Below are 23,343 nucleotides of genomic sequence, written 5' to 3' on the forward strand. Positions count from 1 at the left end.
GCTTGCTGTGGGGGCACTCAACAGGAGGGAGGGGCCAGGAGCACTGAAGTGGGTCCCAAGAAGAGAAGGATCTGGGTTGCTCTGTGCAAAACCACTGCATAGAATAGGCAAGTATGACATGTTTGTTATATTTAAAAGAAAAGAAAAACGAGATTTTAGTATCATTGTAAGTGGCAAATGGGAGTGCAGGCATGAATGGGCCAGAAAGGCAAAACCGGCTATAAAAACAGTCAGAAGTCTGAATCGTTCTCTTAAACATCTCTAAAAATGTGTTTTATCTTTGTTTCTTTTGCATGGATTTCCCTCATTTTCTGTCTTGATGCATAGAATTATATCCTCAATAGGGCCCCAGATAGTAATTAAAACCTGACAGAGGCTCTAACCCTTCCCTGCTGTATTTATAATATGTTTAGGTTGACCATTCTATCCTAACTTTTGTCTTTAATCTGAATATTGCTGTCTTCTTTATCTGTTGTCTCTCCCTTTTCCTGCTGACCCCATGATGACAGTAGTCCCTTGCATTGTTGTGTATCGCTAATTAAAGCATAACCCCAAACTGATTTTTTTTCCCCACACTTGTGGCGAGTCCTCTCCTGTGTTGAAATCGATTGCTCTCACCTTCTTTCAAACTTGCATCTCTACAGTGTTACTCTTTGAAGATGTAGAAGCTAACTTAAAACTAATTTCTAGGAATTCAGACACATTGTATTATGTGCATGCATAATATAAGATAAGTCAAATGAGGTACTTGCCTCCTCCTGGATTTATCTGTATTATTTACAGCTGACATGTTTGTTGCTCTCCTGGGGGATACACCTTGGGCTGTGAGAGGAGAAAAATACAAACGATACCTATGTACGCCCCTTTGCTCTGCTGCCCATTCACCAAAGCCATTGTATTTTATTAATAAGTTCATATAATACAAAGGCTCCTGTGATTTTGCAGGAGGAGGGGAGGGTAGGCATAGTAGCTGCAGTTACTCTACACTGGAAGGACCTGAGACCAAAGCATGCATTAAGGTAAGAAAAGTTTTTAGGTTTAGTAACAATTTAAACCTAAAACTGTGATCTATCAGCACAATCACTTTTGTAGTCAAAAAATATTATAACCAAAAAGAATTGTGAATGAACAACCCAAACATTTGTTGCAAGCTATAACACCTCACAGTGATTTCACTTCACATGCATGGACCAAAATAATATGTAATAGTGCACAGCAAACAAAATTCAATCTGTGTCCATGAATAGTCCTTTTTCCTTAAATGCCTGTATTCAATCTGCAATTGTGGTGGGATCCTCCTCCCAAAAATCAACCAACCTGATGCATTCAAATCGCATGTAACAATGGCCGCTCACCTTCTTATTTGAACTCGCTGTTAGATTGAGGTTCAAACTCAATTAAAAGCGACTCATGTTAGCATTATCAGCTCCCGTTGACTCATGTGGCATAAACGATTATCAGGTCTCCCTGGATACTCTCTGTGTACTTCACATTAAAAGCAGAAAGAGATAGCAAACCACTGACATAAAGGAATGTAAATGGTGCATTGGAGCCACAAGCTTAGATGTCCCGTCCACCATACAGTGCGTGAAGGAAGCGAGATCTTGTTCCCAACTACCATCACAACTTGCAGTCACCATGTGCTCAAGAATGGGCACTCACCTAAGCTTATGACCTCACTGTCACACTGAGGTTAAGCTCGGTTTTGGGGATAACTTAAGGTGCATAGGTGCATCGCTCTCCTCCAGACACGTTAGGCTCTCTCCTCAAGGTAAATGGTAGTATAGTATATGCAAAGTACAAGGAAGGACAGATCGTGCTCTTTGTATGCAAAAAACATGAATAAAAATATAGCTAAAACCACTCACATAAAACAATATGTATACAGTGCATACAGTAGATCCATAAAATTGAACACCTCACCAATCCGGTAGGAATAGAAAACTACATGTGACCTTCTTGCCTCCTCTTGGATTTATATGTATTATTTACAACTGACATGTTTATTGCACTCTCGGAGGATACACCTGGGGCTGTGAAAGGAGAAAAGCACATGCAACACCTATGTACGCCCCTCTGTTGCCCAATCACAGAAGCTTTTGTATTTTATGAATGATTTCACATAATACAAAGGCTTCTGTGGTTTGACAGGAGGAGGTGAGGGTGGGCGTAGCAGCTGCAGCAACTCTACACTTGAAGAAGCTGAGACTAAAGCATCCAGCCTTGGAGCTCTGGAATGTAGCTTCCTGGAGAACAGTAAACCTGTCAGATATAAGGTAAAGAGATAAGTCCACAAGGTGGTGGGCACCTCACTGGACTTAACTCATAGTGTGCCTGCAGTTTTTACAAAGTAGCTGAATTCCTGGAGTTCAGCTTTAAAGCCCACCTTTAGTGCCTGTCTGAAAGACTTCAATGTTCATCAATCCCTTTTCTCCTGATGTGTGCTGTTGTTGACTTTTTTTCTTGTATTTTTACCAGATGATCCTGTCAATAACACACTGTCTCTCCTAGGGTAAAATTGCTCACTGTATCTATGTAGGAGCAGTATTGCCCACCTGGGATGCTTTTCTGATTTGCACTACAAACCCTTCTCGCTTTTCTCATCTCCATTACATAGTAGGGAGTTGTTTTGTAGTTTAGAGAAAATGGCTGGTAAGAACTAAAATGTTTTTAAATTAGTTCACAGCAGGTAACAAGGACACAAAAATTCTGATGGTAGCATCAAGTATTTTTTCTGTACTGTGATCGTCAAACTATCACAACCCTTAGGCCTCATGCCCATGGACATTTTTACAGCCGCTTTTATGAGCGTTTTTTGCAGCTTAAAACTGCCTCTCCATGTTAGCCTATGGCCTCATGCCCACCATGGCGTTTTTAAGCTCCAAAAAAAACACAGGACCAGTGCGTTCTGAGGCTCCAGCGCTAGAGCTGTAAAAAGGCACCGGTAAAAGGTGTTAAACGCGTATACGCGTATACACAGCGTTATGCCTCGTCCAGTGTTTCTCTGTCTCTATTCAAAATCAATGGTTCCTTATGGGAGCCCATTGATTTGAATAGAAGTCGCACTAGAAGTCGGATCCAGATGATCCGACTTGCGGTGCAACTTGTGTGCTGAGAATCTTGAAGGGGAACCCCGACAAAATTTTGCGTGAGGTTCCCCCAAGATCCATATCAGACCCTTATCCGAGCACGTAGCCTGGCAGGTCAGGAGAGGGGGGGACGAGGGAGCGCCTCCCCCTTCCTGCACCATACCATACCAGGCCATATGCCCTCAACATGGGGGGGTAGTGCTTTGGGGCAGGGGGCCCCCCCAACCCAAAGCACACTGTCCCCATGTTGATGAGGACAAGGGCCTCTTCCCGACAACCCTTGCCTGGTGGTTGTCGGGGTCTGCGCCCCCCACCCTAGGTGAATGAGTATGGGGTACATCGTACCCCTACCCATTCAACTAAAAAAAAAAGTGTCAAAATTAAACACACTACACAGGTTTTTAAAGTATTTTATTAAGGCAGCTCTGGCTCTTCTCCCTCTTCTGGTGACGTGTTCTCTCCTCTCTGGTCTTCTCCCCTCTCTGGTTCTTCTCTCTGCGCTGTCCTCTCTCTCCGCTATCTTCTGCTCTTGCTGGGTCTTCTCCCTCTGTTCTTCTTCAGATGTTGACTCAACGCGATCTACCGGTGTAATGCTGGGTCCTGCCGTGAGCAATGACTTATATTGGCATGGGGCGGGGCCACCCGATGATGCAAGGTAGAGGCTACGCCCCTTGTGATGTCATCACCCCATCATGCTCCGAGTGATGACATCATTAACAAAGCTTTTTTCCTGGCATCGGTACTAGCTTTGCAGCTCGTTTTTTAAAACGCCCATGGGCATGAGGCCTAATAACTGAAAAATACCTTGGTAATGAAGTATGGATGGAGGGCACTCAGGGTGACATCCAAATGTACAATGCTATAAAAATGTTTCAATAAAGGAAAACTATTTTTTGGACATCTTGAGTCCTATCCCTTTCCTTATTCTGGTATGTTGGAGCTGTCGGCAGCCTCAAGGTCTGAGCACCAGGCGGAGCTGTTATCTGGGAAGGTTGTAGCGCATACACACCTGTTTTTCCAATGAAGTATAACAGACTTGTATTCAAGCGGTTAAGGAACATAACTTTATCTCCCAAACAAAGCATCCAAAAGCTATTAGTAAAAAAACGAGAATGATAGGGAGGTAACAGGCTAGAGGTAACTCTGTATGAGAGAATTTCAAGTTTAATCCGTGTAAAGTCTACTCATCTACAGAAAGACAAAGGGCTACTTCCTGGAGGTTTCAGGGCAACAACACCCCCTTCTTTAGGGCTGAGTGGTTACGAATGCAGAGCCAGTTGCTGATGGTCAGCTTTTCTTTTTTTTGCTTGCTAGTGTAGACATATATGAATGAAATTCTCCAGTATCCTCCTGCATTCAAGACCACTTAACGCTAAAGAAGGCGATATTATTGTCTCAGGTAGGCTGTAGACGGTGCCTTCTCCCACCGGGAGAACACAGTCATTATTGCTAGTGACTATGAAGTATGGAAATTTCCCTAGGGGGTTTTGAGTTGCAGCAAACCTATTGCTAGTGACTATAGGGGCTCCTAGCGATAATCGCAAGGAAATCGATTGATCAACTTGGTACATTTAGCCTGCCCACACACGGTTTGAATTTCGGCCGGTTCCTGCTGAACTGGCCGAGATTCGAACTGTCTATGGCCCGCCTTAGTTAAACATTGGCCAGTTCCTCTAACTCCTGTTAACCATAAAAAAGATGTACACAATGCAACTTGCAGACATATCACAAGTTTATAACATACCTAAAAAAGGCGAGGTGAGTATTTTTTTTATTTTATTGCATTGGGCAGGTCCATCTTTAACCACTTGCCAACCAGCTGCCAGCAGGGTGGCTCTATTGCGCGAATCGCCATACTGGTACGGCGCTTTTGTGTAATGGATACAGCAGGCGCCGTGCCGGAGCCGATGAACGTGGCCTGCAGACGCAATGTCTGCCGGCCACACGTGATTGCTCCACAGAGAGGCAGAATGGGGATCTGCCAATGTAAACAAAGCAGATCCCCGTTCTGTTAGGGGAGTACAGTGTAATTGTCTGTTCCTAGTGATCAGGAACCGCTCTACTCCGTCAGTCCACTCCCCCCACAGTTAGAAAGCACCTCCCTAGCACACACTTAACCCTTTGATCACCCCTGGTGTTAACCCCTTCCCTGCCAGTGTCTTTTATAGAGTAATCAGTACATTTATATAGCACCGATCGCTGTATAAATGTCACTGGTCCCAAAAAAGCGTCAAAAGTGTCCAATCTGTCCGCCACAATGTCACAGTCTCGATAAAAATATCTGATTGCTGCCATTATTAGAAAATAAAACTAATAATAAAAATGCCATAAATCTATCCCCTATTTTGTAGATGCTATAACTTTTGCGCAAACCAATCAATATACGCTTATTGCATTTTTTTTTTTACCAAAAATATGTAGACGAATACATATTGGCCTAAACTGATGAAGAAATTTGTTTTTTTTTTCATTTTTTTTTTTTGGATATTTATTATAGCAAAAAGTAAAAAATAGTTTGTTTTTTTTTTCAAAATTGTCGACATTTTTTTGTTTTTGGCACAAAAAATAAAGACCACAGAGGTAATCAAATACCACCAAAAAAAGCTCTTTTTGTGGGAAAAAAGGACTTTAATTTTGTTTGAGTACAACGTCGCACGACCACGCAATTGTCGGTTAAAGCAACGCAGTGCCGTATCGCAAAAAAATTGCCTGGTCATTAAGGGGGAAATTCTTCCGGGGCTGAAGTGGTTAATCACATTCTCTCACATTTTTAAACATGTTAAGAAATAAAAGAGCAACCGCAAGCTGTAAAGCAGCTCATGTAGAGAGACATAGTTATCCTGGTCAACAGTTTTCCATTGACTTTAGTGAAGTAGTATTTATGACAGCTTAGAGGCTGTATTTCATTTGCTTTGCATTATGTTGTGGTGTTTTTTTGGATGCAGCATGGACTATTGAAGTGCGTTTGAATTGCAGACAAAGGCGATCAAACACAGTCTTTTCTTTTCAAAAGCTGAATTTTGTATTGGAATGCATTCATTTAAGCAGCACTGTGTTCGAAAGGAAAAGCCTGTGTTTGACAAGAACATCCATTAACATGAGCACTAAGTATTTTTGCTGGAAAACATACATGACATAGATTGTACTGCTAAGGAGGCTAAAAGCAAATTAAAGGTAATTATAGTATATTTGTAATAAATGGTGTTTACCATAAGGATCATTATTTTCTTCTATGCTGTCATTCCTAAAATAATTTTTAAATCAAATAACATTTGTTTTATCTTAAAGTGGTTGTAAACCCCAGACGTGAAATATGATCAAAGTGTATTTCTCTATAGTGTGCACTTGTCTCCAGAGCACAAAATATAATTTCTGTCTGCTGCTTCCTTCCTCCGCTATCAGCATGAGTCACTTCTGACACTAAAAGCTAAATAGGTGACAAAGGAGGGACCTCCAGCTCACAGCCTGTGATTTACAGCCTCAGCTCTGTTCTTGTGTGCTGGGGGGTGTCCCTTTCCTCCAGTCAAAGAGCTCTCCTTACTAAGCCCTTCAGAGTATAATTTCAGCTCTATGCCCCCTGCCTTCTGAAATCTCAGACAAGCTTGTGGGCCTTTGAATTGATGTAGAGAAGAGAAGACTGCAGATAAACAGGTACAACTTGTGTAGGAGAATTAATTTCATCTCTGTGTATTGCCTGAGGTCAGTCACTTCTTTGAGTATATATAAGGGTATACTTTACAACCACTTTTTTAACAGAAAGTTTTTATTGAACACAAACAACATGATAAACAGCATCATAGGATCAATTATTTCAAATTCCATAGCAATACATTACATAAGGAATATATCAATGATAGACATTTACCCTGAGTTCAATAGAATGTAATATAAAGAATTTAACATCAATTACTAAAAAAAAGAGCCCAACAGTAGATCAGTTCTTTGACTCTTGATGGGTCTTCTATTGCAAATACCATAAGGATCAGAGGTAGGATACAGGGGGGAAAAGAAGGAAAGTAATGAGGGGAAGGAAGAAGGGGTACTGGGGGGAGGAAGAGAGAAGGGGTTGGGAGTGGGATAAAGGGAGGGGGAACAATAGGCAAAGGGGAAGACAAGGGACGCGGGACTAAAAGAAGTACCCATAAGTGTGAGAGCGTCCAACCTGACAATTTAGCCACATGCATCAATCCAATTTGACCAAATCTTGTCAAATTTCCTTGGACAGTGTCTACTCTTATATGTGATTCTATATAATGGTAAAACAGCATTAACTGTCTGCAGCCATGAAGCTCGCGTGGGAGGCTCCACAGACTTCCACCGTATCAGAATTTCCCTTCTTGCATAAAATAGAGTAAAGGTAAGGCAGAGCTTGGCATACCTATCACCCTCTACAACCTTCAAGTGGCTTAGCAGCAGGATCAAGGTGATAGTCAAGCCACTTATGTCACTCAGGGTTTCTGCCACCGCCTCCCAGTATGGCCATATCTTAGAGCAGGACCAGACCATATGCCAAAAGGTGCCAGGCTCCATGTAGCATCTAGTACTCATTGGATCATGTTGGGGATAAATGCTAGCAAGTCTCTGAGGGGTATCACGAATAAGTTGTATAAACCTATCTCTGGCCGAGATTATGGAAAGGATGAATGAGGAAACAGTCTTCCCATTCCTCTTCTCCCAAGGTAGGGATATCCGCTTTCCACTTGTCTTAAGAGCGAGTTGGTTTAGTATCATAGGCCACGGACAGGTATAAATAGCGAAATTCAAAGGACATGAGTACCAAATATATGCACCTCAAATCCTGGAATGACATGATTTATCCATCTGCCATGATATGTTTGAGTGTAGTAATCCCTCTCTTGGCCCAAACAGATGGGTCTGGAATGGTATACAAATGAGGAAGTGAGGGGTGTATGTGGAGAGACATGATTTGGTTTCTTATAGGCTGCTCTAGTGTGCCGCCAAACCCTTATGCCCTGTACACACATTCGGACATTGGTCGGACATTCCGAAACAAAATCCATCAGATTTTTTCCGACGGATATTGGCTCAAACTTGCCTTGCATACACATGGTCGCACAAAGTTGTCGGAAAATCCGATCATTCTAAACGCGGTGACATAAAACATGTACATCGGGACTATAAATGGGGCAGTAGCAAATAGCTTTCGTCTCTTAATTTATTATGAGCATGCGTGGCATGTGCTTCAGATTTGTGTACACACGGTCGGAATTTAAATGATCGGATTTTGTTGTCGGAAAATTTTATATCCTGCTCTCAAACTTTGTGTGTCGGAGCCCACACACAATCGGAATTTCTGACAACATAATCCGATCGCACTTTTTCCGTCGGAAAATCCGACCGTGTGTACAGGGCATAATTGTGGTTTTCATAGGGTTCGTTACAGAGGGGTGAACCTTAACTCTCCTAAAAACCAAATTGCTTAGGGCTGCGTAGAAACTGTACAACCACTTTAGCTGAGTATTTTGTGTAGAAATTAACACAGTGTTCACTGTCTGCATTTAGTTCATTTTAGACCACACAGTATGTGTTCGCAATTAGTAGCAATCGTGAACATTTTGCTTTACCACTTGGGGGAAGTAGCATGTGGGGGGCCTAAGTTTTACTAAGCTTGGGGTGTTTTTTTCCAATGACCACTACCTGGCTTGCTGAACATATCATTGCTGTTGCATAGCACTTGCAAATAGAATAGTTTGAAACAAAGTTGCTGGCAGTAAGTGATATTAAACACAAAAGACAAAAATTAAATTACCGCTTACAAATTCTTAGATGTGGTGGCTGCATTCATTTTCGTTTTTAAACTTTTTAAATTTAATTTCACCTTGTGATCCAGCCAGTAAGTCTATTATTTTTAATTAACTGCTACTTTGCCTGGACAGACCAAGCTGTCCAGACAAAGTAGCAGTTAGTGGGTTTGGACAAACCCATTTACCACTAACAAGGGTGCTCACAATGGCCAGCTTTTACAACATATTGATTTATCTAAAACCTTTATTCCAAAAGGAAAAAAAAGGTTGCTTGCCATAACTGCTTTTAAAGGCACAGTGGCCATAGCTACTGGTTGGCCTCATAGCAATATCACATGGGAATCACTTTAGAAGCAACATTTTGGCACCATAACCATTACCACCTTGTCTATGTTAGGACTGGCCATTGGATGGGTTACACCTGGTGGCTGTTCTGATAACATGATAATACAACCGCTCCTTCCTTATACTATGTAAGTTTCATTTGGCTCAAATTGAGAGCAGTTCATGGAAGTGCAGGCAAATTTTGCTTGCCTACAGATTATGAAGAATTTGTAAGTAAATAATTTTTCTTATAAACTTTTGGATATATGTGTGTGTGTGGTAAATCTGTCTGATAGCCTGCTACATTTGCTAACTATTTACGCATAAAATGTTAGTCCTTATCCTTTTGTAAAGTGTGTAAATTTTGTGTATTTGGGACCCATTATCTCAGGACCTCCCTGCGCTCTCTTCCGTTTTATCTTGGTTATTGTTACTATGCAGCCTATAGATTTTGTTTAATGTCATGACATATTTATTGAATGTTTACTACTCCCAGGGGCGTTAATAGGTCTGCAAAAGATCTGGGGCTAGAGCTCATAGCAGCGGTCACCAACCTTTTTGCATGCCCGCGGGGGGGGGGTTAAGCAATTTTTCACGGGCGATGGCTGGTGTTGGCGCTTCAATCATCATGGCACCATGGTTGATATGGTGTCAGAATTATTGAAGTGCATTATTTCTATTGTTACATTCTAATATTTATTGAAGTAGTTCAACTCACCATACTGCAGAATCAGTGGAAGCCCTGGGCTTGTCACTTGCCACATCTCCTGCCACCAGATGCAGCGTGTCACTTGCCACCGTTGCCTGCCACTAGATGTGGATTGTCACTTGCCATGTCGCCTGCCACCAGATGTGGATTGTCACTTGCCACTTTCACCTGGCAGCAGATGTGGATTGTCACTTGCCACGTCACCTGCCACCATTTGCAGATTGTCACTTACCACATCACATGCCACCATTTGCAGATTGCCACATCTCCTGCCACCATTTGCAGATTGTCACTTGCCATGTCTCCTACCACCATTTGCAGATTGTCACTTACCACGTCTCCTGCCACCATTTTCAGATTGTCACTTGCCACATCTCTTTCCACCATTTGCAGATTGTCACTTGCCACGTCACCTGCCACCATTTGCAGATTGTCACTTGCCACATCTCCTGGCACCATTTGCAGATTGCCACATCTCCTGCCACCAATTGTAGATTGTTACTTGCCAACTGATGTGGATTTTCATTTGCCATGCCAGCCAGTGCCACCAAATGTGCATTGACGCTGCATTGGTGGCAGGCTAACAGCACTGGTCCAGTTAGTGAGACCAGGAGAGAGCTGATGCGGGGCGGGCAGTGAGAGATGATGTCATCTCGCTGCTCCCCACCGTACCGCCGGCCTTGTAGCAAGGGTGTCTGACTGCAAAGTGGAGCTCCACGATGACAGGAAGGATGTGACCTCCACTCCACCATGCTGTGAGGGCAGAAGAGCGCTGATGTGTGGCGGGCAGTGAGAGATGATGTCATCTCTCTGCTGCTTGCTGCACCTCGCTCCCAAATTGAAGAGGCCCGGCTGTGAAGAGCGCTGATGTGGAGCAGGCGGAGAAAGGTGTCATCTCTGCTCGTCCGTCTGCTCGCTTCTCTCCTCTCCTCTGCCTCTCTCATGCAGCCAGCCCGCCCTCCGCAGCAGCCACAACCCGCTGGTTAGGCAGGGAGAGAGACTCTGGGCTATGGGCCCCAGATTCGGGGCTATAGCCCCAATAGCCACCCCCTAGCAACGCCCCTGACTACTCCCAATATGTTTGTAGTATTAGTACCACTACCCCTACTATATATCTTCTTATAATCGTATGGGAACTTATGATTGTTTGGGAATATATTAAAAGATTACTGTGGTCATACTAATTGGAAGATTATGGTTAGTTGGGGCTATATATCATTATTTATTTATTTTGGCATATAGAATTTATTGATTACCCCCTTTGGGGATTTTTCGCATTCATCATATCTCTATCCAGGAGGTTATCCTTTGGACTGGTTGTGCATTCTCATGTGGTCCCTTGTCTGCTCATTTGCAGTCTTTGAGCTTCTGGTGATTGGAGGGTCTGAAGAGATGGTAACTATTTTAATCATTCTGGCTTGTAGGTAGTGATGACATATTGTTATATACAGTAAGTATGTACTTGTACATCCACCAGCTCAGTGATGTTGTCATGGAGGAGTGGAGGAGGACTCCAGTGGCAACCTGTGAAGCTCTGGTGAACTCCATGCCCAAGAGGGTTAAGGCCGTGCTGGAAAATAATGGTGGCCACACAAAATATTGACACTTTGGGCCCAATTTGGACATTTTCACTTAGGGGTGTACTCACTTTTGTTGCCAGCGGTTTAGACATTAATGGCTATGTGTTGAGTTATTTTGGGGGGGCAGAAAATTTACACTGTTATTCAAGCTGTACACTCACTACTTTATATTGTAGGAAAGTGTCATTTCTTCAGTGTTGTCACATTAACCTCCCTGGCGGTATGATTATTTTGGATTTTAGGTGCTGAAAGCGGTACAATTATTTTGCATGGAAATTTGGTGTTTTATATTGTAGGCCTGTAATTCTTAACAATAACACACTTAAATCTGTCCACCAAGAGTCTAGTAGATATCCCAGGTATGATGGAATTTGAAACACAAAATCATAAATTATAATATAATAAATAAATATAAATAATTAAAAAAAAATAATATAATGATAATAAAATAAATTTCCCCACGATTCACTATTGCTCAATTCTGCAAGTGTTCTAATTTACTATCGCTGTTTTCTAGCTGGTCTAAAGCCATTTTTTATGTAAAGGGACACTTTTTGGTTGCTATGGACAATCTCAAGTTTCCAGGCAGAAATAACAGTATATATAATATAAAACTGCATGCAGGGCATTGGACAAAGCACTGGGGACAAAAGGGATGTGAAATGATTTCATACAGCACTGTAATCTGTAAGATTACAATACTGTATGTGTTATGATTCTTACATTCTTTTGAATTTGCCGCCAGGCTCCGCCCCCGTGCGTTGCGGCGCTCGCAGGGAATGAAGCCTGGCACAGAGAGGCTTCAGAGGAGGACAGAGCCCGCAGACACCATGGGGGGACATTGCAGGATCCTGGGGACAAGGTAAGTATACAGCACCAGGATCCTGCAATGCAATCCCGAGCCACACTCCAGGGAGGTTAAAAGACATAAGAAAATATTTACAAAAAAGTGAGGGGTGTACTCACTTTTGTGAGATACTGTGTGTATGTGTGTATATACATATATAAATAAAATGTTTATTTTTTTTTACATACCCTATCCCTGATGAAGATTTGCAAGGAACAGATCGAAACGCATTGAAAGCTGATGGCAAGGGGCACACTGTTAAGGAAATTCAGCAGTTTACATGTGCATTTTGTTAACAATTTGTATCACCAGGAAATTGTGTTATGATGCCAGAATAGTGATGTTTTAACCACTTCCATAATGCAGGCCAGCATATGACGTCCTTGGCTTTCAGTGGAGATATCTGAATGATGCCTGCAGCTACAGGCATCATCCAGATATAGTTTTTTAGAGCTGGTGATTCTGAGCACAATAGGAATGATCATAGCTACTGTTCAGCCGCTTGATCATTCTTAGCGGCAACAGGTGGGGATGTCCCCCCCTCCCGCCACCCTCCGATGCTTCTCTGGGCTCTCCCGTGAGATCGGGGGCCCCGGAGAATGAATCGGCCGGCACCGGAAGAGAGGCATGGAGATTTCTGAGGGAGGCCCGGGCGCAATGTTTTGATCTCACGTCCGGGCCACACAAGTAGACAAAGCCGAGATTTCGGCTAGAAAAGCATTGGATCGTCAATTCTTTTTTGATCTGATGCTTTCCAGCCTGGAGGAGAGATGTGGGGTCTTGTAGACCCCACATCTCTCCATAAAGAGGACCTGTTGCACACCATTTCCATTACAAGGGATGCTTACATTCCTTGTAATAGGAATAAAAGTGATTAAAAAAATTGTTAAAGGGAAAGTGTAAAAAAAAAAAAATAATTAAGTGCCCCCGTCCCCGCGATTGCAGAAATGAACGCGTATGTAAGGCGTGCCCGCATATGTAAACGACGTCCAAACTACACATGTGAGGTATCACCGCGAACATTAGAGCGAGAGAAATAATTCTAGCACTAGACCTCCTCTGTAACCCTAAACTGATAACCTGTAAATAATTTTAAACCGTCGCCTATGGAGATTTTGAAGTACCGAAGTCTGACGCCATACCATAAGTGTACGCAATTTTAAAGTGTAACATGTGAGGTATCTATTTACTCGGCATAACATCATCTGTCACATTATGCAAAAAAACAATATTATAAACGAGAGACAGTATAGCTTCCCAAAATACTCTAGTGGAATAAAGTTCCTACAATATGTCTCAGACTTCAAGTAGATAATAAGTGTGAATTGCTGGTGTGATAGATCAAAAAATGTCCACTATGTTCCTTATACCCTAGTCTGATGCTTGATTAGCCTTTGGGAAAAGGTTTGGATAGTTTTTCCAACATACTGCAGCCCTTAAGGACATCTGAATATATATGAAACCCTGCGAGCCACTTACGGATAAATGCCTACAAAATAATAAGTGAACAGTGGAGACCAGCTGCAAACACTCAGTCACGTTCCATATTCGTGCAAAGTATTAAAATAAAAAAACAATGTGTCTGCGCTAGAAAAAATCGCTGCACTCAAAGTGCAGTACCCCTAGGTGCTAAAGTATAAAGTGCACAGTGCTATGTGAAACACAGCAAGTGAGTGATCAAACAAAACAACATATCCATTAAAATATCAAAATAAAATACAAGGGGATATAACAAACAGTGAATAAATGAAGTCCAAAAACGTGTATATCCAATGATATAAAAGTGCCCAAATAAATTAGTCCAAAAATTTGGTGAATTTCACATATCCTATCTTCCAAACTGTGCCACCAAAAAACATGCTATGGTGTCTTCCAGCCGCCCCCACAGGTGTATATGCTCACCTTCCTGTGTGTGACACAGCGATTAGACTATGTCAAACAAAGCCTTGGAGCCACTCCTGTGCTCATTAGGAACCAGCTGTGCAGACTTCCAATGTTCTCAAGTGGAGATGGTTTATGCAAGAGAAAAAAACTCCATAGCGCAATATGTAGGTATAAAGGATTTTAAAATAATCAGCTCCCCTCACATATATGTGCATGCGTAAAACTACCCCTAAGTGCTAAAGTATAAAGTGCACAGTGCTATGTGAAACACAGCAAGTGAGTGATCAAACAAAACAACATATCAATTAAAATATCAAAATAAAATACAAGAGGATATAACAAACAGTGAATAAATGAAGTCCAAAAACGTGTATATCCAATGATATAAAAGTGCCCAAATAAATTAGTCCAAAAATTTGGTGAATTTCACATATCCTATCTTCCAAACTGTGCCACCAAAAAACATGCTGTGGTGTCTTCCAGCCGCCCCCACAGGTGTATATGCTCACCTTCCTGTGTGTGACACAGCGATTAGACTATGTCAAACAAAGCCTTGGAGCCACTCCTGTGCTCATTAGGAACCAGCTGTGCAGACTTCCAATGTTCTCAAGTGGAGATGGTTTATGCAAGAGAAAAAAACTCCATAGCGCAATATGTAGGTATAAAGGATTTTAATCAAATAATCAGCTCCCCTCACTGGGGTACTCACATATTGTGGGTGCGTGAGTGCACCATCCTTAACAAGCATAAAACGGTCAATCTCTCGGTGTGGTGTGCGGTGCGGCGTGTGTAACGAAAATCTCCTGCTCTCTCTCTGCTGACAGCTCCGTCCAGGCCCCTCCCCTACGCGTGTTCGGCACCGGGACCACGTGCCTTCTTCAGGGGGAATCTGATTGGACGAGAGCTCCAGAGTGAATATATATAACTCCGGCGGCCATTTTGCCTAAGACCGCAGACACATCTGTGTCTATAGCGGCCATTTTCCCTTAGGCCATGGATCAGGCTGACACCAGCCGTGTCAATCATGGCAGCCATTTTGCCTAGGATCACAGATGTAAATCCTAATGGGCAGTAAAGGTAACTACAGCGGCCATTTTCCCTGAGACTACAAATCTGCTAAATAGCAGAATGTGTACTATTAATAGCAGGATCTCACAATAAATGATCTAATCAGATGTTGTGCATAAAAATAATCTACAATGATATATAACCATGTATTCTATCTTAATATAATAATATTATACAGGACGGAGCGGTCTCGCAAAGAGAGCACCGCCACACACCACACACGTTTAGATCGCCGCAAACGATAAAATATCACATAATAAACAAACGTACAGCATTCCATATATGATTAATCGACCCCAAGATTGGATCAACCAACTTAAAATTAAATATTACTAAAATATTAAAAACAAACATGACATACTTTATTATAAAAAATTGTTATTAAAAATATTTGAATCACATAAAAAATCATAAAAAAATTCTTTTTAAGATATTAATCTAAAAAATCTATTTAAAAAAATATTCCAAAATGGATAAAATTTATACACCCAACATAGAATCACTGTGGGGAGGTAATTGAACTATCAAGGGGAACATCACAGTATACAATCTATAGTGGATGCCCTAGCTGAGCCCAATAGATAAGGCATCCCTTTCAACTCAAAACGAGAAAGAACAGAAATGGTAAAAGGTATATCGCCAAAGCAAACAGTATCAATAGTTACTAAGAAAACATCTCAAATCGAAATCTCTATTCAATCCTCCAGGGACCAAAGACCCAAGCTGGTGTATCCACCAGGATTCCCTTTTGCTTATCTCTCTGACAAAATTCGAACCCCTCCAGTGGCGTTTGGGCGCCTCAATCCCCCAAAACTTCATGCCTACGGTACTTTGGTTGTGTACCCTCTTAAAATGCACATATAAACCATGTTTATCGGACCCATTGCATATGTGCCTCACATGTTCTTCTATGCGATCTTTAAGGGCCCTGGTGGTGCGCCCCACATACAACAGGTTACATGGGCACTTTAAGGCATAGACCACCCCTACTGTATCACAAGATATAAAATCCCTAATCTTATATGAAAAGTTGTTTCTAGGGTTCGAGAATTCCTTTAACCTCCTAGTGTTGTCCGGGATCCTCCTGCAACTGTAACACCTGCCGCAGCTATGGAACCCTTCTAGGTCCAAAAACATTTTAGGTTTTGGAGGGGGGGGATCTACCACATTATGTATCAGCCTATCCCGCAAGCTAGGAGCTCTCTTAAAAACAAATTTCGGTTTATCCGGGAGAACATCTTTGAGCTGGGTGTCCTGTTTCAACACACTCCAATATTTACATATGATCCTCCTTACTTCATAACTTTGTGCTGAATAATCAAGTATTACACTAATACCCTCATGAACATCATTACCGGTTACTTTGATAGCATCTTTTAGAAGATCCGCCCTACTCATGTTGCCAATTCTACTTCTTTCTTTCTCCAAAAACTCCTTCTGATATCCCTTCTCCAAGAACATGGTACTCAACCTCTCTGACTGGGTCTCATAATCAACCATCCTGGTGCAATTCCTTCGCATCCTCATATATTGTCCACTCGGGATGTTTTTTAACCAGGGTTTATGATGACAACTCGTAACCGGAATATACGAATTCCGGTCCGTAGCTTTGAAGAAGGATTTGGTGATGATACCCTCATTGGTGTTGGAGATCTCTAGATCCAAAAAATGTATATTTTCTGTACTAACATTCCAGGTGAGGGAGATGTTTCGATCATTGACATTCATGGAGTTCAGTAAACCCATCAGACCTTCCATATCCCCTCTCCAAATAATTAAGAGATCGTCTATAAATCTCTTGTATAGTACGATATCTCCATTGTCATCCTTTAGGTTTTCCTCTTCCTCCCATTTGGCCATATAGAGATTAGCTACACTCGGGGCGAATTTGGCGCCCATCGCGACACCTTTCTTCTGTAAGTAGATCTTGTTATCGTACCAGAAAAAATTATTCTGTAAACAAAAATCTAAACATTTCAAAAGAAAGAATGTAAGGTCCTCATCGATTGAATCTTCCTTATCCAAGGCCCATTTGACAGCATTCAGGGCACCCTCATGGTCGATGTTAGTATATAATGAGGCCACATCTCCTGTGGCCATAATTATATTCTCATGTGTAGCACATCCCCCAAGCAACTGCAAAGTATGCTTGGTATCCCTAAGATAGGCGTTGGTTTTCTTCACTAAGGGCTGTAGATGGATGTCTATATACTCTCCTAATCTGGAGGTAAGGGATCCAATACCGCTCACTATCGGTCTTCCGGGTGGATTTAGGCTGTCCTTATGGATTTTGGGTAAGTAGTAGATTACAGGCATTTTACTGACCATAGGGACTAGGTATTTGGCTTCATGCTTGTTCAACAAGCCTTTATCGGTTCCATATTTGATAATGCCCTCTAATGCACTTTTACACATCTTGGAGGGGTTATCCTTAAGGGGTTGATAAGTGTCCATGTCGCTCAGTATCCTTCCCATCTCATCTTTATATTGTTGTAGTGAGAGGACGACGACACCTCCCCCTTTGTCCGCCGGTCTAATCACTATGTCTTTCCTTTTCTCCAGTGAATCCATTCCTCTTTTAATATCTATATGTTCATACACTTTCTTAACCGGTAACTGTTCTAACTCCGAGGTAACCAATTTTTTGAATAAATCGACATATTTATTGTTGGATATATAGGGGTTAAACACTGAGTTATTTCTTAGGTTAGTGAACCTATGATCAGTGACAGCTCTCTCAACAGGATTGAGGGCATAATACTTTTTGATATTAAGTTTCCTGACCAATTTTTGTACACCAACATAGGTGTCGAATTTGTTGAGTCCTTTTTTAGGGGCATATTTGATTCCCTTATCTAAAACTAGTAGTTCCTCCCTTGATAGTTCTGCTCCGCTCAGATTATAGATTCCCCGTCCTAGTCTTCCCGCCTTCTTTTTCTGTTGAACTCTTCGTCCAGCTCTCCCTCCTCTCTTCCTGGATTTCGTACTTCTCGGGAGGGTCCTCCCCTGGTCCCCCCTAAAAAAGATTCATCCAGAAAATTGTCATTGTCGCTCAAAGGCTGGAAGCTATTAGCCACAGGTACCCCATAGTGGTCCTGCTGATGTGTTTCATATCTGACTCTCTGCGGTTTAGGGGAATAGTAAACTCCACCTCTACGTGCATCTTCTCTTGTATGTGTGGGGTGTCCCCTAAAAGGAGGTTGATACGGTAAGGGGCCCCTATAAGGTGCACGATTTCCTCTCTGGGGTGTATTCTGCTGATTCCCATAACTCCTATAATGATGATATGGAGTACTGTGTTGGTATCCATATGGCCTTTGATGGCCATATGAGTACTGTTGACCATTTCTATAGTGAGGGGCAGGATTCGGAGGATAATCCAAATCAAGATGCTCCCTCTCCCTATAGCCATTATCTTGATAAGCGGGTGCCTCATATCTCCAATTCCCATTGTTGGGCGGCGGGCCATTTCTCCCCTCATTATTAGGTCGCCTCGACAGATTTTGTTGCGATTTTCTAGGGGGTTGGCGATAAGGCGTATGAGGTAACACCTCCTCCTGACGTTGCGGTGGAAACCCTCTGTTACCTGGTCTGTTGCTCTGTTGCTGTGAATGAGACTGACCCTGTGGTTGTGGTACCCTATTGGTAACTGTCCCCATCTGTGAATGGGGGTTAACCACAGTGGTGGACGCCAATGTTGATTGCCAACGAAAGACTTGTTTATTTTGATAGTCTTCGAAGTCCCTTTGGTACTTCTTCTTCTTTACATTTTTATTTTCCGTGTCTTTCTTCTGCATACTCCTCTGTAGCTCCCCCATGAGTTTAGTGTATTCAGGGTGATTAATAAGGGAGCTAAGTTTATCCCTAATATCCTTAATTTGGTTCTCCAAAAGATCTAGTTTACGCTGTTTTCTCTTCATAAGGAATTCCATAATCTCCCTTCCCTTACCCACAAAAAACGCATACCACTCCTCCACATCATCCACCCCTAGTAAGCCATCATTAATGGGAACATCCCATCGTAACTTCCTAGGGATCAGACCATCCTTTAAATATTTTCTCATGGTGGACATGTCCCACCATATATTACTCTTTTTATCCATGCAGTGTCCTAATTTCCTAAAAAGCTGCGTAATATCATTCTCATTCGTGTTGGTAATGGAGAAAAGATCCTCCAGATCAATTTCAAAGAAATTGATCTGGAGGATCTTTTCTCCATTACCAACACGAATGAGAATGATATTACGCAGCTTTTTAGGAAATTAGGACACTGCATGGATAAAAAGAGTAATATATGGTGGGACATGTCCACCATGAGAAAATATTTAAAGGATGGTCTGATCCCTAGGAAGTTACGATGGGATGTTCCCATTAATGATGGCTTACTAGGGGTGGATGATGTGGAGGAGTGGTATGCGTTTTTTGTGGGTAAGGGAAGGGAGATTATGGAATTCCTTATGAAGAGAAAACAGCGTAAACTAGATCTTTTGGAGAACCAAATTAAGGATATTAGGGATAAACTTAGCTCCCTTATTAATCACCCTGAATACACTAAACTCATGGGGGAGCTACAGAGGAGTATGCAGAAGAAAGACACGGAAAATAAAAATGTAAAGAAGAAGAAGTACCAAAGGGACTTCGAAGACTATCAAAATAAACAAGTCTTTCGTTGGCAATCAACATTGGCGTCCACCACTGTGGTTAACCCCCATTCACAGATGGGGACAGTTACCAATAGGGTACCACAACCACAGGGTCAGTCTCATTCACAGCAACAGAGCAACAGACCAGGTAACAGAGGGTTTCCACCGCAACGTCAGGAGGAGGTGTTACCTCATACGCCTTATCGCCAACCCCCTAGAAAATCGCAACAAAATCTGTCGAGGCGACCTAATAATGAGGGGAGAAATGGCCCGCCGCCCAACAATGGGAATTGGAGATATGAGGCACCCGCTTATCAAGATAATGGCTATAGGGAGAGGGAGCATCTTGATTTGGATTATCCTCCGAATCCTGCCCCTCACTATAGAAATGGTCAACAGTACTCATATGGCCATCAAAGGCCATATGGATACCAACACAGTACTCCATATCATCATTATAGGAGTTATGGGAATCAGCAGAATACACCCCAGAGAGGAAATCGTGCACCTTATAGGGGCCCCTTACCGTATCAACCTCCTTTTAGGGGACACCCCACACATACAAGAGAAGATGCACGTAGAGGTGGAGTTTACTATTCCCCTAAACCGCAGAGAGTCAGATATGAAACACATCAGCAGGACCACTATGGGGTACCTGTGGCTAATAGCTTCCAGCCTTTGAGCGACAATGACAATTTTCTGGATGAATCTTTTTTAGGGGGGACCAGGGGAGGACCCTCCCGAGAAGTACGAAATCCAGGAAGAGAGGAGGGAGAGCTGGACGAAGAGTTCAACAGAAAAAGAAGGCGGGAAGACTAGGACGGGGAATCTATAATCTGAGCGGAGCAGAACTATCAAGGGAGGAACTACTAGTTTTAGATAAGGGAATCAAATATGCCCCTAAAAAAGGACTCAACAAATTCGACACCTATGTTGGTGTACAAAAATTGGTCAGGAAACTTAATATCAAAAAGTATTATGCCCTCAATCCTGTTGAGAGAGCTGTCACTGATCATAGGTTCACTAACCTAAGAAATAACTCAGTGTTTAACCCCTATATATCCAACAATAAATATGTCGATTTATTCAAAAAATTGGTTACCTCGGAGTTAGAACAGTTACCGGTTAAGAAAGTGTATGAACATATAGATATTAAAAGAGGAATGGATTCACTGGAGAAAAGGAAAGACATAGTGATTAGACCGGCGGACAAAGGGGGAGGTGTCGTCGTCCTCTCACTACAACAATATAAAGATGAGATGGGAAGGATACTGAGCGACATGGACACTTATCAACCCCTTAAGGATAACCCCTCCAAGATGTGTAAAAGTGCATTAGAGGGCATTATCAAATATGGAACCGATAAAGGCTTGTTGAACAAGCATGAAGCCAAATACCTAGTCCCTATGGTCAGTAAAATGCCTGTAATCTACTACTTACCCAAAATCCATAAGGACAGCCTAAATCCACCCGGAAGACCGATAGTGAGCGGTATTGGATCCCTTACCTCCAGATTAGGAGAGTATATAGACATCCATCTACAGCCCTTAGTGAAGAAAACCAACGCCTATCTTAGGGATACCAAGCATACTTTGCAGTTGCTTGGGGGATGTGCTACACATGAGAATATAATTATGGCCACAGGAGATGTGGCCTCATTATATACTAACATCGACCATGAGGGTGCCCTGAATGCTGTCAAATGGGCCTTGGATAAGGAAGATTCAATCGATGAGGACCTTACATTCTTTCTTTTGAAATGTTTAGATTTTTGTTTACAGAATAATTTTTTCTGGTACGATAACAAGATCTACTTACAGAAGAAAGGTGTCGCGATGGGCGCCAAATTCGCCCCGAGTGTAGCTAATCTCTATATGGCCAAATGGGAGGAAGAGGAAAACCTAAAGGATGACAATGGAGATATCGTACTATACAAGAGATTTATAGACGATCTCTTAATTATTTGGAGAGGGGATATGGAAGGTCTGATGGGTTTACTGAACTCCATGAATGTCAATGATCGAAACATCTCCCTCACCTGGAATGTTAGTACAGAAAATATACATTTTTTGGATCTAGAGATCTCCAACACCAATGAGGGTATCATCACCAAATCCTTCTTCAAAGCTACGGACCGGAATTCGTATATTCCGGTTACGAGTTGTCATCATAAACCCTGGTTAAAAAACATCCCGAGTGGACAATATATGAGGATGCGAAGGAATTGCACCAGGATGGTTGATTATGAGACCCAGTCAGAGAGGTTGAGTACCATGTTCTTGGAGAAGGGATATCAGAAGGAGTTTTTGGAGAAAGAAAGAAGTAGAATTGGCAACATGAGTAGGGCGGATCTTCTAAAAGATGCTATCAAAGTAACCGGTAATGATGTTCATGAGGGTATTAGTGTAATACTTGATTATTCAGCACAAAGTTATGAAGTAAGGAGGATCATATGTAAATATTGGAGTGTGTTGAAACAGGACACCCAGCTCAAAGATGTTCTCCCGGATAAACCGAAATTTGTTTTTAAGAGAGCTCCTAGCTTGCGGGATAGGCTGATACATAATGTGGTAGATCCCCCCCCTCCAAAACCTAAAATGTTTTTGGACCTAGAAGGGTTCCATAGCTGCGGCAGGTGTTACAGTTGCAGGAGGATCCCGGACAACACTAGGAGGTTAAAGGAATTCTCGAACCCTAGAAACAACTTTTCATATAAGATTAGGGATTTTATATCTTGTGATACAGTAGGGGTGGTCTATGCCTTAAAGTGCCCATGTAACCTGTTGTATGTGGGGCGCACCACCAGGGCCCTTAAAGATCGCATAGAAGAACATGTGAGGCACATATGCAATGGGTCCGATAAACATGGTTTATATGTGCATTTTAAGAGGGTACACAACCAAAGTACCGTAGGCATGAAGTTTTGGGGGATTGAGGCGCCCAAACGCCACTGGAGGGGTTCGAATTTTGTCAGAGAGATAAGCAAAAGGGAATCCTGGTGGATACACCAGCTTGGGTCTTTGGTCCCTGGAGGATTGAATAGAGATTTCGATTTGAGATGTTTTCTTAGTAACTATTGATACTGTTTGCTTTGGCGATATACCTTTTACCATTTCTGTTCTTTCTCGTTTTGAGTTGAAAGGGATGCCTTATCTATTGGGCTCAGCTAGGGCATCCACTATAGATTGTATACTGTGATGTTCCCCTTGATAGTTCAATTACCTCCCCACAGTGATTCTATGTTGGGTGTATAAATTTTATCCATTTTGGAATATTTTTTTAAATAGATTTTTTAGATTAATATCTTAAAAAGAATTTTTTTATGATTTTTTATGTGATTCAAATATTTTTAATAACAATTTTTTATAATAAAGTATGTCATGTTTGTTTTTAATATTTTAGTAATATTTAATTTTAAGTTGGTTGATCCAATC

At 42.0% G+C, this 23,343-nt stretch overlaps 1 protein-coding gene across 4 annotated transcripts in view; it reads left to right on the top strand.

Annotated features, from left to right (window-relative positions):
- IMMP2L (inner mitochondrial membrane peptidase subunit 2) overlaps positions 1-23,343 on the top strand; it is a 1,808,057-nt gene that overhangs the window by 197,527 nt on the left and 1,587,187 nt on the right. The gene's annotated exons all lie outside the window — the stretch shown is intronic.

This window comes from Aquarana catesbeiana, linkage group LG03 (assembly GCF_042186555.1).
Source record: "Aquarana catesbeiana isolate 2022-GZ linkage group LG03, ASM4218655v1, whole genome shotgun sequence".
Classification (NCBI taxonomy): domain Eukaryota; kingdom Metazoa; phylum Chordata; class Amphibia; order Anura; family Ranidae; genus Aquarana; species Aquarana catesbeiana.